This window comes from Uranotaenia lowii, chromosome 3 (assembly GCF_029784155.1).
Source record: "Uranotaenia lowii strain MFRU-FL chromosome 3, ASM2978415v1, whole genome shotgun sequence".
NCBI lineage: Eukaryota > Metazoa > Arthropoda > Insecta > Diptera > Culicidae > Uranotaenia > Uranotaenia lowii.
The window spans coordinates 261,145,604-261,160,602 of record NC_073693.1 but is presented as its reverse complement, the minus strand read 5'-3'; the positions used below and the strand labels follow the sequence as shown (position 1 = coordinate 261,160,602).

At 35.5% G+C, this 14,999-nt stretch overlaps 3 long non-coding RNA genes across 3 annotated transcripts; all 3 read right to left on the bottom strand.

The window, feature by feature from the left end:
- Positions 1-300: 300 nt before the first annotated feature.
- Positions 301-1,166, bottom strand: LOC129751692 (uncharacterized). The gene is made up of 3 exons (XR_008738779.1): positions 895-1,166; positions 704-836; positions 301-638 (listed from the first exon to the last, which is right to left on the bottom strand). It is a non-coding gene; the product is annotated as an uncharacterized LOC129751692 (long non-coding RNA).
- A 2,303-nt stretch (positions 1,167-3,469) lies between these two features.
- Positions 3,470-4,335, bottom strand: LOC129751728 (uncharacterized). The gene is made up of 3 exons (XR_008738785.1): positions 4,064-4,335; positions 3,873-4,005; positions 3,470-3,807 (listed from the first exon to the last, which is right to left on the bottom strand). It is a non-coding gene; the product is annotated as an uncharacterized LOC129751728 (long non-coding RNA).
- A 6,629-nt stretch (positions 4,336-10,964) lies between these two features.
- LOC129751485 (uncharacterized) lies at positions 10,965-11,606 on the bottom strand. Its single transcript, XR_008738720.1, has 3 exons — positions 11,494-11,606; positions 11,151-11,363; positions 10,965-11,056 (listed from the first exon to the last, which is right to left on the bottom strand). It is a non-coding gene; the product is annotated as an uncharacterized LOC129751485 (long non-coding RNA).
- Between the last annotated feature and the right edge of the window lie 3,393 nt (positions 11,607-14,999).

Sequence of the window (14,999 nt, the reverse complement as noted above, 5' to 3'; positions counted from 1 at the left end):
CGGGCTGGTCTACACGCATAGGCATATCGGTCATGAAAAGAACATATCGCTCAGAATCAATTTAAAAACCGAATGTAAAATAACGAAAACAATGTTTTTCTCAGCACCCTAAGTAGAGTACTGTTTTGAAATGTTGCTATTCATCAAGTTATTTAGAGAAAGGCATACGAATTATGGAATGTAATATTATATTATATAAACTTATAAAATAAGACATTTATCTTTATAATTTTTCATACATAGTAGAACTGTCTCTTGTTTTCGTAGGTAAGCTATAAGTTATATATGGTTAATAGCCGTACAGTGCACTGTTGGAAGCAACAGATAGATATATACTTTTATGTCCATATTTAAAAGATACGGAACTCGATTATTGTAAACTTAAAGTAAATCTTCTGTCGACGTGACATTTTTTATGCAATGCCCACTATTACGAAATGTATGACCTACGGTTTCATATGAAGAATGATGAATTTTTACCATTAGTTACTTGTACCGATATCGGCCATTGGTAAGCACTATGGACTCTTTGGTCTATCCTTCATTTAAATAGATTGCATATGTCTCTGGTTTACCGAAACTTAGTAGCTAAACTGCTTCCTTCGATGAAAAAAATTCTGGGCCATTAGAAGTGATTGCTAAAAATGAACAAAACTAGGGTTTAACTTTAAGGCTTGAGGACGAATAGTAAAATAATACCTACATTTACGTCTTGATGCACAAAGTGCTAAAACTGCCTGCGCAAAAAGAAACTGTATAAACGAAGACCGGGATTTCGTATGGGTTAGCTCCATATTGATACATCGTTTGAACTCCAGAGGTGTAGTTATACGGTGCTGTCAAAGTGAAAAGATGATCAAAACGGAAAATCAATCTAAAGTACTTTTAACTTACTTTGTGATGTAAGACGAAAGATTCTTCTTGAATGCGGTGAAGGTTTTGGCATACGAGGTAATTCGGCCAACGGGCTGTGATCTGCAAAGCCTGGATACATGTACGTAATATTGCTGAACCCTGGAGAATATAAGACCGCTCTGCTTGGCTGTAGGTTCTGCGATAATTGTTGCTGACAGATTCGTTGCAAAGGGTGACTTCGTAATGCAATTTTGTTGGGCATTTTTGCTCTAGGTGTTTTTTTCCTCCGGGAACAGGAACTTGAAGAACATATCCCATCCGCAATTTGTCACCCTTGGTTTTATACTTAATTCTTTTTGGTTCAATTTTCATTTTCAGTAGATACACAAGGAAAACAGTATGCTAATTTCAACCAATCACGATCACTACAACCGATGTTTTGTTTTGATTTTGAAATGTCAAAGACCGTCAAAGGGCGTCAAATGAAAGAAACCCAAGCAGGAATGCACACTTCGGCGAAAAAATACAATTATGAGTTGGTGTATAAACTTATGTTTGAAGCGAAATTTTAGTTCAATTAGGCAGAAACAAATTTGAAATCCTGTTGTTGTCACTTGGAGTTGAAACATATTTACTAGGGGGGATAATATAGAAAAATCAAAACTGTTAACAAATAGGAATAAATTGAACAGAAGCTTGCTTGTATATGCGTACCATCTCTATTGATCCAAATTTAAAAATTAGATTATTTGGGATTGTAAATTTGAAAAAAATATCTCCATTACCCAAGGGGATACAATTCTCATCTTCTACAGTTTGACTTGCTCTCTTTCAACTGTTTGAGTTTTCGAAGAATTTTTAAATTTTTTCACTCAAATACGATTCACTTTATTTATTCCCCCTTCGAGATTTTCGGAAAACTGAAGGGGGTGACAGATGAAGAATTTCAATTTTGTTCCGGTCTTAATGCGTTCGAAAAAAAAACATGAAAATAAAATTTAGTAAGAAATAATGTTTCAATAATCGTCTCGAATAAAGCTCGATATGGTGCAGGCACGGTATATATTAAAATTTGAGCAAATTGCTCATTCTTGGGAGAGAAGAAAAATGTATTTCTAAGAAAACTACTAAAGTATGTTTAGTTACCGCAAATAATCATAATTTTATGAAGAATATGATGCGCGGTGCAATCAACAGCAAAGCTTTGTACCGGTAACTGGAACTGAAAGAACAATGCAAAATCTCATTATTTGATTTTTTTTTTATTATATTAAATAAAAAAAATTCAAAATAGACAATATTGCTATAAAATGGTTAATTAAAAATAAGCGTGTGAGAGAAATTGAGATGGTTTGTTTCGTCAGCCCGCACGCGTTCCTTCGTCGTTATCTCCTTCGCAGAGCAACCTTTGCGTTAGGCGAAACATCGAAGTAACAATCGCTTTCGTACCCTGCGGTGTTGGCGTGAAGTACTCATGACTGATACTTATTAATTCGGGGTTGTACCCCTTGGTGAAAACCATAATCAAATAATACCAATTGAAGCTCAGTTTCAAAATTTTTGGATGGTTCGACGTAATGTTGAACCAAAATAACTCAAGAATTAATTAGACTGCCCTTAGTTTTAATTTCCTTCCACACAGCAAAGCAGAAATTCTGCGTGGGAGTGAAAGGTGTCTTTTTTCCCTTGAACGCATCGTTTATGTATAATGTCTCTATGTATGTGTCTATGACGTCATTTATAATTTGACGTCATATTAACGCTCATCTTGATGAGTGATTGCTGGGTGTTGATGGAAAGCCAAATGGACTCGTTTTTTACAGTGATCATTTTTTGATATTTACTATGAAAATTTATTTTTCAAACTATTTTGTTTTTTTTTCTTTCTTTTATACATTGAAGAGGGAAAAAAAACAAAATTTTTAAGACGAAAATCATTTTTATTGCACTTCCCAGTTTCGCAAAAACGTGTGGACAATGTTTACTAAAAATCACACATGCACACACAAATACACTGACATCGTCTGAACTCGTCGAGCTGATTCGATAGGTACCTATAAAGGTATATCTAAGACCCATAATTAAGGATCTCCCAAATCGACCGATAACTATACCTTTCTGTAAGAAAGGCAAAAAGGTCTCCAACCATGTGTTTCAAATAATTCAACGTTTGCCCTGGGAACAAACGTTGGAGTGAAGACAGCGAGAATAGAGTATCAATGATTCTAACATCGAGTCAAATGATCTGTAAAATGTATTATCAAATTTGTATTTATGTTAATTTTTGAAATTTTCAGTTTAGTAAATGGTATGTCGGGCTGGTCTACACGCATAGGCATATCGGTCATGAAAAGAACATATCGCTCAGAATCAATTTAAAAACCGAATGTAAAATAACGAAAACAATGTTTTTCTCAGCACCCTAAGTAGAGTACTGTTTTGAAATGTTGCTATTCATCAAGTTATTTAGAGAAAGGCATACGAATTATGGAATGTAATATTATATTATATAAACTTATAAAATAAGACATTTATCTTTATAATTTTTCATACATAGTAGAACTGTCTCTTGTTTTCGTAGGTAAGCTATAAGTTATATATGGTTAATAGCCGTACAGTGCACTGTTGGAAGCAACAGATAGATATATACTTTTATGTCCATATTTAAAAGATACGGAACTCGATTATTGTAAACTTAAAGTAAATCTTCTGTCGACGTGACATTTTTTATGCAATGCCCACTATTACGAAATGTATGACCTACGGTTTCATATGAAGAATGATGAATTTTTACCATTAGTTACTTGTACCGATATCGGCCATTGGTAAGCACTATGGACTCTTTGGTCTATCCTTCATTTAAATAGATTGCATATGTCTCTGGTTTACCGAAACTTAGTAGCTAAACTGCTTCCTTCGATGAAAAAAATTCTGGGCCATTAGAAGTGATTGCTAAAAATGAACAAAACTAGGGTTTAACTTTAAGGCTTGAGGACGAATAGTAAAATAATACCTACATTTACGTCTTGATGCACAAAGTGCTAAAACTGCCTGCGCAAAAAGAAACTGTATAAACGAAGACCGGGATTTCGTATGGGTTAGCTCCATATTGATACATCGTTTGAACTCCAGAGGTGTAGTTATACGGTGCTGTCAAAGTGAAAAGATGATCAAAACGGAAAATCAATCTAAAGTACTTTTAACTTACTTTGTGATGTAAGACGAAAGATTCTTCTTGAATGCGGTGAAGGTTTTGGCATACGAGGTAATTCGGCCAACGGGCTGTGATCTGCAAAGCCTGGATACATGTACGTAATATTGCTGAACCCTGGAGAATATAAGACCGCTCTGCTTGGCTGTAGGTTCTGCGATAATTGTTGCTGACAGATTCGTTGCAAAGGGTGACTTCGTAATGCAATTTTGTTGGGCATTTTTGCTCTAGGTGTTTTTTTCCTCCGGGAACAGGAACTTGAAGAACATATCCCATCCGCAATTTGTCACCCTTGGTTTTATACTTAATTCTTTTTGGTTCAATTTTCATTTTCAGTAGATACACAAGGAAAACAGTATGCTAATTTCAACCAATCACGATCACTACAACCGATGTTTTGTTTTGATTTTGAAATGTCAAAGACCGTCAAAGGGCGTCAAATGAAAGAAACCCAAGCAGGAATGCACACTTCGGCGAAAAAATACAATTATGAGTTGGTGTATAAACTTATGTTTGAAGCGAAATTTTAGTTCAATTAGGCAGAAACAAATTTGAAATCCTGTTGTTGTCACTTGGAGTTGAAACATATTTACTAGGGGGGATAATATAGAAAAATCAAAACTGTTAACAAATAGGAATAAATTGAACAGAAGCTTGCTTGTATATGCGTACCATCTCTATTGATCCAAATTTAAAAATTAGATTATTTGGGATTGTAAATTTGAAAAAAATATCTCCATTACCCAAGGGGATACAATTCTCATCTTCTACAGTTTGACTTGCTCTCTTTCAACTGTTTGAGTTTTCGAAGAATTTTTAAATTTTTTCACTCAAATACGATTCACTTTATTTATTCCCCCTTCGAGATTTTCGGAAAACTGAAGGGGGTGACAGATGAAGAATTTCAATTTTGTTCCGGTCTTAATGCGTTCGAAAAAAAAACATGAAAATAAAATTTAGTAAGAAATAATGTTTCAATAATCGTCTCGAATAAAGCTCGATATGGTGCAGGCACGGTATATATTAAAATTTGAGCAAATTGCTCATTCTTGGGAGAGAAGAAAAATGTATTTCTAAGAAAACTACTAAAGTATGTTTAGTTACCGCAAATAATCATAATTTTATGAAGAATATGATGCGCGGTGCAATCAACAGCAAAGCTTTGTACCGGTAACTGGAACTGAAAGAACAATGCAAAATCTCATTATTTGATTTTTTTTTTATTATATTAAATAAAAAAAATTCAAAATAGACAATATTGCTATAAAATGGTTAATTAAAAATAAGCGTGTGAGAGAAATTGAGATGGTTTGTTTCGTCAGCCCGCACGCGTTCCTTCGTCGTTATCTCCTTCGCAGAGCAACCTTTGCGTTAGGCGAAACATCGAAGTAACAATCGCTTTCGTACCCTGCGGTGTTGGCGTGAAGTACTCATGACTGATACTTATTAATTCGGGGTTGTACCCCTTGGTGAAAACCATAATCAAATAATACCAATTGAAGCTCAGTTTCAAAATTTTTGGATGGTTCGACGTAATGTTGAACCAAAATAACTCAAGAATTAATTAGACTGCCCTTAGTTTTAATTTCCTTCCACACAGCAAAGCAGAAATTCTGCGTGGGAGTGAAAGGTGTCTTTTTTCCCTTGAACGCATCGTTTATGTATAATGTCTCTATGTATGTGTCTATGACGTCATTTATAATTTGACGTCATATTAACGCTCATCTTGATGAGTGATTGCTGGGTGTTGATGGAAAGCCAAATGGACTCGTTTTTTACAGTGATCATTTTTTGATATTTACTATGAAAATTTATTTTTCAAACTATTTTGTTTTTTTTTCTTTCTTTTATACATTGAAGAGGGAAAAAAAACAAAATTTTTAAGACGAAAATCATTTTTATTGCACTTCCCAGTTTCGCAAAAACGTGTGGACAATGTTTACTAAAAATCACACATGCACACACAAATACACTGACATCGTCTGAACTCGTCGAGCTGATTCGATAGGTACCTATAAAGGTATATCTAAGACCCATAATTAAGGATCTCCCAAATCGACCGATAACTATACCTTTCTGTAAGAAAGGCAAAAAAAAATGTGTCAAATAAATTAAGTGAAAAAATTTGGTATTCTATTTTATAAACAGATATTTCCCCTGAATTTCCTGCGAAAAATAAAAAAATATTGAATTTCAAATCCAATAGGATCTTTTCTACCGGTTTTTGCTAAAAAGTGAGCAAAACTTGCGGCGGCTAAATTTTTCTCTCGTTTGCTAAAATTTAAGTTAAAAAAAAATGCTAAAATGATTGCTAAGTTTCTAGCTGGTCAAATTTGAGCAAAATTTTGCTAATTTCTGGCCTCGAAAATTTTGTGTGTACACACAAAACTTTCGGGGCTCCACTTAGCAAAATTTCGTCTTTACTTTCCGTTAGCAAAAATATTTTTTTACTGTTGAGTTAGCAAAAAGCTAGATTTACTTGATTTTAGCAAAAAAAAAGTTCATTTTGCTTGATTTTAGTAAAACGAAGGTTTTCTAGCCGCTTTGTGTACAGACAGCAGCCGCCGCGGGTTGGAAGAAAAACAGCGCGCGTTGCCGAAAGTTCGATGCTGGAGGTGGCTAAGTCAACAACTAAATACTAGCCAAATCGACACCGGATGCGTACAGGTAAGGGCCGATGATGAATTTAACAGATTTTTCGATTTTTAATTCAAAATTGTTTGTTTGTTTTTCTTCCTATCAGGTTACAACTGCAACAGGAAATCCGCAACAGACAGGAAATGAAGGGGAACCACAACTGGAATATCAACGAGCTGCATTCGGCACATACTCCGGTGCATTCGTTGCGGAAAATGGCTCGGCAGTTGGCTCGCCGGAATCGGAACTTCCGTTGTACGAAAAGTGTGAAAAAAATAGCAAAAAATGTGAAAAATAAAATGAAAGTGAATGAAATTTGTGTATTCTATTTCACAATCAAACATTCTCCCTAATTCTCCAGAAAAAAAAACAATAAATTTTGAAATTTCAGAACCAGCGAACTTTTCATCCGGTTTTTGCTAAAAATTTGAGTAAAAATTGCGGCGGCCAACTTTTTGCTCGTTTGCTAAAATAATAGTTTAAAAATATTGCTAGATTGATTGCTAAGTTTCTAGCTGGTCAAATTTGAGCAAATTTTTGCTAAATTTTGGCCTCGAAAATTTTGTGTGTACACACACAAAATTTCCGAGGCCGAAAATTAGCAAAATTTTGCTCAAATTTGACCAGCTAAAAACATAGCAATCAATTTAGCAATTTTTTTTAACTAAAGTTTTAGCAAAATAGCAAAATGTGTCCTGACTGAATGTTTACTTATTTTCAAGCAAACAAAAACCTTTGTTTGCTAAAATTTTAGCAAAATTTATTTTTCTAACGTTTGCTAGAATTTGAGTAAAATCCAAAATTCAATTATTCTTAATGAAGGGATTTCATACACACAAAATTTTCGAGGCCAGAAATTAGCAAAATTTTGCTCAAATTTGACCAGCTAGAAACTTAGCAATCATTTTAGCAATTTTTTTTAACTCGAATTTTAGCAAACGAGAGAAAAATTTAGCCGCCGCAATTTTTGCTCACTTTTTTAGCAAAAACCGGTAGAAAAGATCCTATTGGATTTGAAATTTCAATTTTTCCAGGAAATTCAGGGGAAATATCTGTTTATAAAATAGAATACCAAATTTTTTCACTTAATTTATTTGACACCTTTTTTTTAATTTCAATTATGTAACACTTTCTTCACTAAAAAACAAAACCGCACTTGACCGCGGTAGCTGACCATCCGCCGAGCGGAAAACCGATGCGTCCAGATTGGCTTCCTTCTTGTCGATCATCCTAATGGCAATGCTGTCTGTTATCGCCGGCAGCAGCAACCTGAAGAAAGAAAACAAACGAATTTTTCAAATTTAAAACCGGACTTTCCATTGGCCAAATCTGCTCTTACCTGTCCGCTCCCGATGTGAATTTATCCAATGCAGCAATGTTGACCGGGCTTCCATTCCGTCGTTATTGTCAGCCCAGTCTCCGCAGGTTCCGCCAGCATCTAATTCACTAAACCGCACTGATTCGCGTCGAACTTTTTTTTCTCGAAGACGGCGGCTGCTTTTCGAACGAAGCGGCTAACTAGGCTGCGTTTTTACCAAAATCAAGCAAAATAACAATTTTGCTATAGCGTAAGTAAAACAACCCTTATTGCTAATCGAAAGTAACCCAATATTTTTGCTAAGTGGAGCCTCGAAAATTTTGTGTGTACACACAAAATTTTCGAGGCTCCACTTAGCAAAATTTCGCTGTTACTTTCGATTAGCAAAATGGGTTATTTTACTAACGCGATAGCAAAAAGCTAATTTTGCTTCATTTTAGTAATTGAAAAGGCAGTTTTACTTAATTTTAGTAAAACGAAAGTTTTCTAGCCGCTTTGTTTGCAGACAGCAGCCGCCGCCAGTTGGGAGAAAAATAACAAACTGACGCGATTAAGTGCGGTTCTGAAAGCGCGATGCTGGTGGTTCTTGTGGTGGCCAGATCAATACCGGATCAATGCGTACAGGTAAGGGCCGCGGCCGCGATCATGAAAAGTTTAGATTTCCCGATTTTCGAAATGCAAAATTGTTTGTTTTGTTTTTCTACCAGGTTACAATTTCCGGAGGTATTGATGGGTTTTTCGCAACAGTCCGGAAGTGGACAACTAAAGTTTCAATGCGCTGCGTCTGGCTCAATCATCGATGCATGAATGGCGATCGGTCATAAGCCAGAAGGTGCGTTCCCTGAATCCAAACATATTACTTTTCATTTTATGAAGTGTTTTGAAAAAGTAAAAAATAAATTCAAAGTGATGTTATCCGTGCATTCTATTTAATAATCAAACATTCCCTCGAAATTTTCAAATGAAAACATAAAAAAATAAATTTCAGATTCTGCGGGATTTTTTCCCTCGGTTTTTGCTAAAATTTAAGTAAAACATGCCGGCGGCTCATTTTTCTCATATTTGCTAAAATTTGAGCAGAAAAAAATTGCTAAATTGATTGCTTAATTTCTAGCTGGTCAAATTTGAGCAAAATTTTGCTAAATTTCGGCCTCGAAAGTTTTGTGTGTACACACAAAATTTTCGAGGCCAGAATTTAGCAAAAATTTGCTCAAATTTGACCAGCTAGAAACTTAGCAAAAAAATTAGCAATATTTTTTAACTATAATTTTAGCAAACGAGAAAAAAAGATAGCCGCCGCAATTTTTACTCAATTTTTTAGCAAAAACCGGAAGAAAAGATCGCCCGGATCTGAAATTTCAAAATTTATTCTTTTTTCTCTGGAGAATCAGGGAGAACGTTTGATTATGAAATAGAATTCACAAATTTACTTTCACTTTGAATTTATTTTTAATTTTTTTTTTAAATTTAATTTCACGTTCGATCAACGGAAATTCCGGTTCCAGCGGGCGAAACTTCAAGCCATCTTCATCGACGAATGCACCAGAGTGTGTGCCGGATGCAGCTCGTTGAAATTCCAGCTGTGGTCCTCTTTATTTCTGGTCTGATGGGGGTTTTGTGTTGCAGTTGTAACCTGAAAGAAAAACAAACAATTTTGGATTTAAAAATCGGAAAATTTGTACAATTTATAATTCGCCCTTACCTGTACGCATCCGGTGTCGATTTGGTTAGTATTTTGTTGTTGACTTCCCAAGTAACCATAAGCACTAAAGCTTTGCATTTTTATAGCTTTACTCCAGCATTCAAGTGCTAAATTACACTATATCAGCATACCAAGTGCAATTTTGCATTACAACAGCCCTTCGAGTGCTATGCTGCATGAAATTAGAATTATACCACTCTTTTAAAATGCAACTAGCATTTCATCAGCTTTACACAATGCTTTAGAAATTCATCATAGCTCTAAAACAGAATAACAAATGCTATATTTTCTAAGCATTAAATTCGCATCAAACAAGCTTGCTTAAATACTTTTTTGCACTATTTGAGCACTACATTGGCATTAGGCCAAAGAGCATTAGCATTGATTGATGCTGAATCAATGCAAATTTAGGGCACCGGTTGCAAGAAATTTGATTCAAATAGGACTTTAATTTCAAAGATTTAACGCGGACCTGATAGGTCCACAAGCAGAGTTACTGAAAAATGTCCGATCCATATGGATGTCATGAGTTCGATTCCAGGTCATCTTCACCCGAAAAATAAAAAATAAAAATATTGAAAATTCAAACCGAGAGATCCCCTTAATATGCATCAGCGAATATCAAAATAAGTCAAATTCATTATCATGGCAGAAAAAATGGAGCCAAACAAAAATCGAAGTTTTTTTTTACCCGCATGGTTGTACCTCATTTGAACGCCATTTGCATTTTCCCAGCATTTTGCCCGCCAACGCTATAGCATCAATTCAGCATAGCACAGTGCTTTTATAGGGTTATACCAGTTTCTGCACTAAAGCCGCAGTTAATTTCGCCAAATCTGGCTCACAGGGCTAATATGATGCACAGAATCAAGCTCTATAGCTGATGTTAGAGCAGAGTTGGTGCTAGTTTTTAGTGCTTATGGTTACTTGGGTTAGCCACCACTAGAACCAATAGCATCGAACTTTCGGAACCGCGCACAATCATGTCTGTTTGTTATTTTTCTTAAAACCCGCGGCGGCTGTTGTCTGTGCACAAAGCGGCTAGAAAACCTTTGTTTTGCTAAAGTCAAGCAAAATGAACTTTCTAATTGCTAAAATCAAGTAAATTTAGCTTTTTACTAACTCAACAGTAAAAAAATATTTTTGCTAACGGAAAGTAACAGCGAAATTTTGCTAAGTGGAGCCCCGAAAGTTTTGTGTGTATATTCAAATATTAAAAAGTGAGATTTGATTTTTTTTTATCTTCTTTTTATTATTGTTCCGCGGGTTTCTAAATGTGTACTCCATCATCGCGTTCTTGAAGCTTTTACTATCACATCTTCGCCAATGAAATCTGAAAAAAAGAAATAATGAAGAATAAAAATGAAACTATAATAGGTGGACAGTCTATTTTTTTTTTGTTAGCTGATAGTAAAAAAAAAACTGACTACCAAACAGGTAAACCACACCACCCGGCGGAACCACTACTGCTGCTTCCGGTTTCAGTTTTGCGCTTCACACTTTTCTCCTCCTTTCCCGGTATCGTGTACCGGCGTGTGCAGCGTTAGGATTCCGCGACTTTTCCACTAATTACCGAACCGGTAACCGTGAGGAAGAATGGCTACTTCTGCAGCATTCCCTCCCACGAGCTGCTGTTGAACCTGGAAAAGTTCGGAAACCTGATTAGTTGATGCCGATTTGAGAATCAGCATGAATTGAAGGTATCGAAAGCTAAATTTTCTCTGCTTTTTCCTTTTAATTGTATCTACAACTATTGTATGAAGTACTTACCAAATTCAAATTCAAACTAATCGACGAAAAACCGAGGATCGGAACAAAAATCTTTTTACCCGCGCGCGGTGCACAATAAAAACAAAAATAAACTGACAGGTTCCCGCCTGTGTCGCCTTTCTAAAATTTGAGCACATAAGAACGTGGTTTGGGCACAGGCTAAAAATTGGAGTCCACACACAAAATTTCTGGGCCTGTACTTAGCAAAAATAGTCGGTTACTTTCGATTAGCAATAAGGCTCGTTTTACAAACACGTTAGCAAAAAGCGTATTTTGCTTAATTTTAGTAAAAACGAAGTTTTTTGGCCGCCTATTTTTTTTGGCGGCCGCCGAATTTGCCGCCGCAAAGAAGAAAAACAGTGTTAATGAAATTTGATGTCGCCCGTGTCTTTATATAAATAGTGACCAAGTGGACGACGAAATGTTGGCCGAATCGCAACTGCGAGCATACAGGTAAGAACATATCTGAAAGCAGACACATTTTCTGATTTTGATGTGTTGAATTCTTCTTTTTATCAGGTTTTCGCTGCCAGTGGAGGAAAGTCATCAATGTCAGAGAATGGACGGGGAAGTTGCGAAGTCCAGGCAGGATAAAAACTTTAAATGGTTTCTGTTGGCCGTCGATGTAAATATCCGGAAACCAGCTGTACAAATTCCATTTACCGTCATCCGGAACATCCTAGTTCAGGGGCCGGAAGAAATAATCATATTCAAAGTAAGAATAAGTGTTGTGAAATAAAGTGAAGTTCCAAATAAAAGTGCAATAAAATTATGAATGTGAAATTATTCGTGTATTTTATATCCCCTCTCATACCCTCCCTGCGTTTCCTGAGAAAAAATAATAAATTTTGTTAATTGAATTTTTTTCCGTTTTTTTTTCTCCGGGTTTTGCTAAAATTTTAGCAAAATATTTCGGCGGCTCATTTTTTCCTTGTTTGCTAATTTTTAAGTAGAAAAAAATTGCTAAATTGATTGCTAAATTTCTAGCTGGTCAAATTTGAGCAAAATTTTGCTAAATTTCGGCCTCAGAAATTTTGTGTGCACACACAAAACTTTCGAGGCTCCAATTAGCAAAAAATAGCTGTTACTTTCCGTTAGCAAAAAATTTTTTTTACTGTTCAGTTAGCACTTTCCAATATTGTCCTAACTATTGCTCAATTTGAGTAAAAAACACCCATTTACTACTTATTTTAGCATTTGTAGTAGCATGGACTCAAACTATTAGCCTGTGCCCAAACCGCGGTCTTTATTTGCTGAATTTTTAGAAGGAAGACACAAGCGGGAACCTGTCAAATAATTTTGTTTTTATTTTACACCGCGCGAGGGTTAATTTATTTGGAAGCTGTTACAGCCTCAAATTCTTTTGATACAAAGGCAGCAGCTGACATGGAACGGAAAGTTAAATGCCCTTTTCCGAGAGGTCGATCAGGTGAAGCAGAAAGAACAAACCGGCTTTGAGAGCGCATGCCACAATCCGGATTCAGTTCGAAAATTCCTTGCTGGTGATCGGTATGCAACGGATTCCCTTATTTGCTAACAGGTAAGGGGAAATCAGGGTTGAGTTATATTATTTTTATTTTATTCTAAAGACATTTCATTATCATTCCAGATCTTTCTGTGTATGTGACACCAGGGTGAGAGAAAACGCTGCCAGCTGATAGTCTTCCTTCTTAAGTCTCCCCGGTGGGGCAGCAGGTCAGCAGTTTTCCCAACAAAACTGGGAACAAAAGGTAAGTGAATGAGTGTTAAAAATAGGTACCTGATGAAGAGGCAAAAACTGTTTACAGTGCTCCGTTTGAGCTCGGAACTCGATTTGTCAGTTGACTGCCTTCCGGAACAGTCAAATTACTGTTTGCTAGTTTTAAACTCCAATTTTCAAAGGCTTCGTCGCCAAGTTTCGAACTCGAATGGTTCCAGAACGCAGCTGAAACTATGAATTCCGAATTAGAACGGAGCACTGCGACAAGTTCTTCTCGATATTCCGGACAAGCTGTTCCTGAAGGAGCAGATAGAATTTGAAAGAACTCTTAATTTTTTTTTCAGGACTTTTTTAAAAATTGTCAATCTTGTTACTGTGTGGTTGCGCGAGCAGCTGGGCCTTGCGTTTTGATACGATTTTTAAAGTTATCTTCCATTCAGAGACAGGTAAGTTTAAACATGCATTATTTATTGCCTTAAAAAGTACTCATATTCATTGAGCTCTCGCTAAGACTCGAGCTCAATTGTAGTTTTAGAAATTTATTAAGTTTAAATGATAACAAATTGCCTGGTTTAATATTTTTAAAGAGACATTTTCCAAGCACTTTTCTCAACTCAAGTGAATAATATCCTCCATATATTAAACTACCTTTTCTTTGAATATTCAGCCAATAATGTTTAATACTAACCTTCTGGTATTTTTTTTTCTGATTCTGTTCGATAGAACGCAAAGTTTTGATAATAAGTAGTTGAACTATCTAAAGCTACCAAGTTTCCATGAGAATTAAAAATGATTAAAGTCGTACGAACCGCTAACTCAAACGATTCGTACGATCCGTTAGAAATAATCGTACGGTCCTACGGTTTAAACTGTTTGGTCAGTTCGTTGCGTTGTAGATGTGCTTTCTAAAAATATGTTTTACATTTAATCTTTGAACGACTTGTGGCATCCTACTACTTGTAAACAAACAAGTAGTAGGATGCCACAAGTAGTTTCTTTCAACGGAAATATTCTTTCTGCTTCAATTATTTTCAAATCTTAACCCAATTTCCCTGTTATAAAATTTCAGCTAAGATGATTGGTCCGGCCTGTAATAATACCTCGCCGCATTGGTTGATGGATAAGCAACGCCACGATCCACTGACAAGCTTATTCGGTTTACGTATTCCCGAAGACTTTTATTTTATTTTTGATGACTTTTGAGCAAATCTCCGTAAGTTTAAAATTTGTTTTAAAGATTTTTTAAATTCTATTCTAAACACATTGCTTTTTTTGTAGAATGGTTTAATGGCTTCCGTCGAAAGTCCTCTGGTATAACTTCCTTCCGACAAGCATCGAATCTCTGGATACCATACAGTTGTCAAGAAGCTACCGGACTCTGGTTAACACTGTCAGCACCGAGACAGTACCCATAACAAAATATACGGTGTAAAGTGTGGGTAAAAAAATCTGTTGCTGCTGCTTTTGCATGCAGTTGTTTTTGTTTTTTGAATAAATTGAAACAATCTAATTGAAACGATCTTTTTATTTAAAAACAAAATAACGGTAACTTTGAATTTTAAATTTTACTAAAATTATAGTAATTGCTGGGGCAAAAAAAAACTTTGCTAAAATTTTAGCAAACAACGAATTTGTTAACTGAAAAGTTAGTAAAAATTTAGTCTGGACACTTTCGGCTATTTTGCCAAAATTTTAGTAAAAAAAAATTGCTAATTTCATTGCTAGATTTTTAGCTGGTCAAATTTGAGCAAAATTTTGCTAAATTTCGGCCTCAGAAATTTTGTGTGCACACACAAAATTTTCGTGG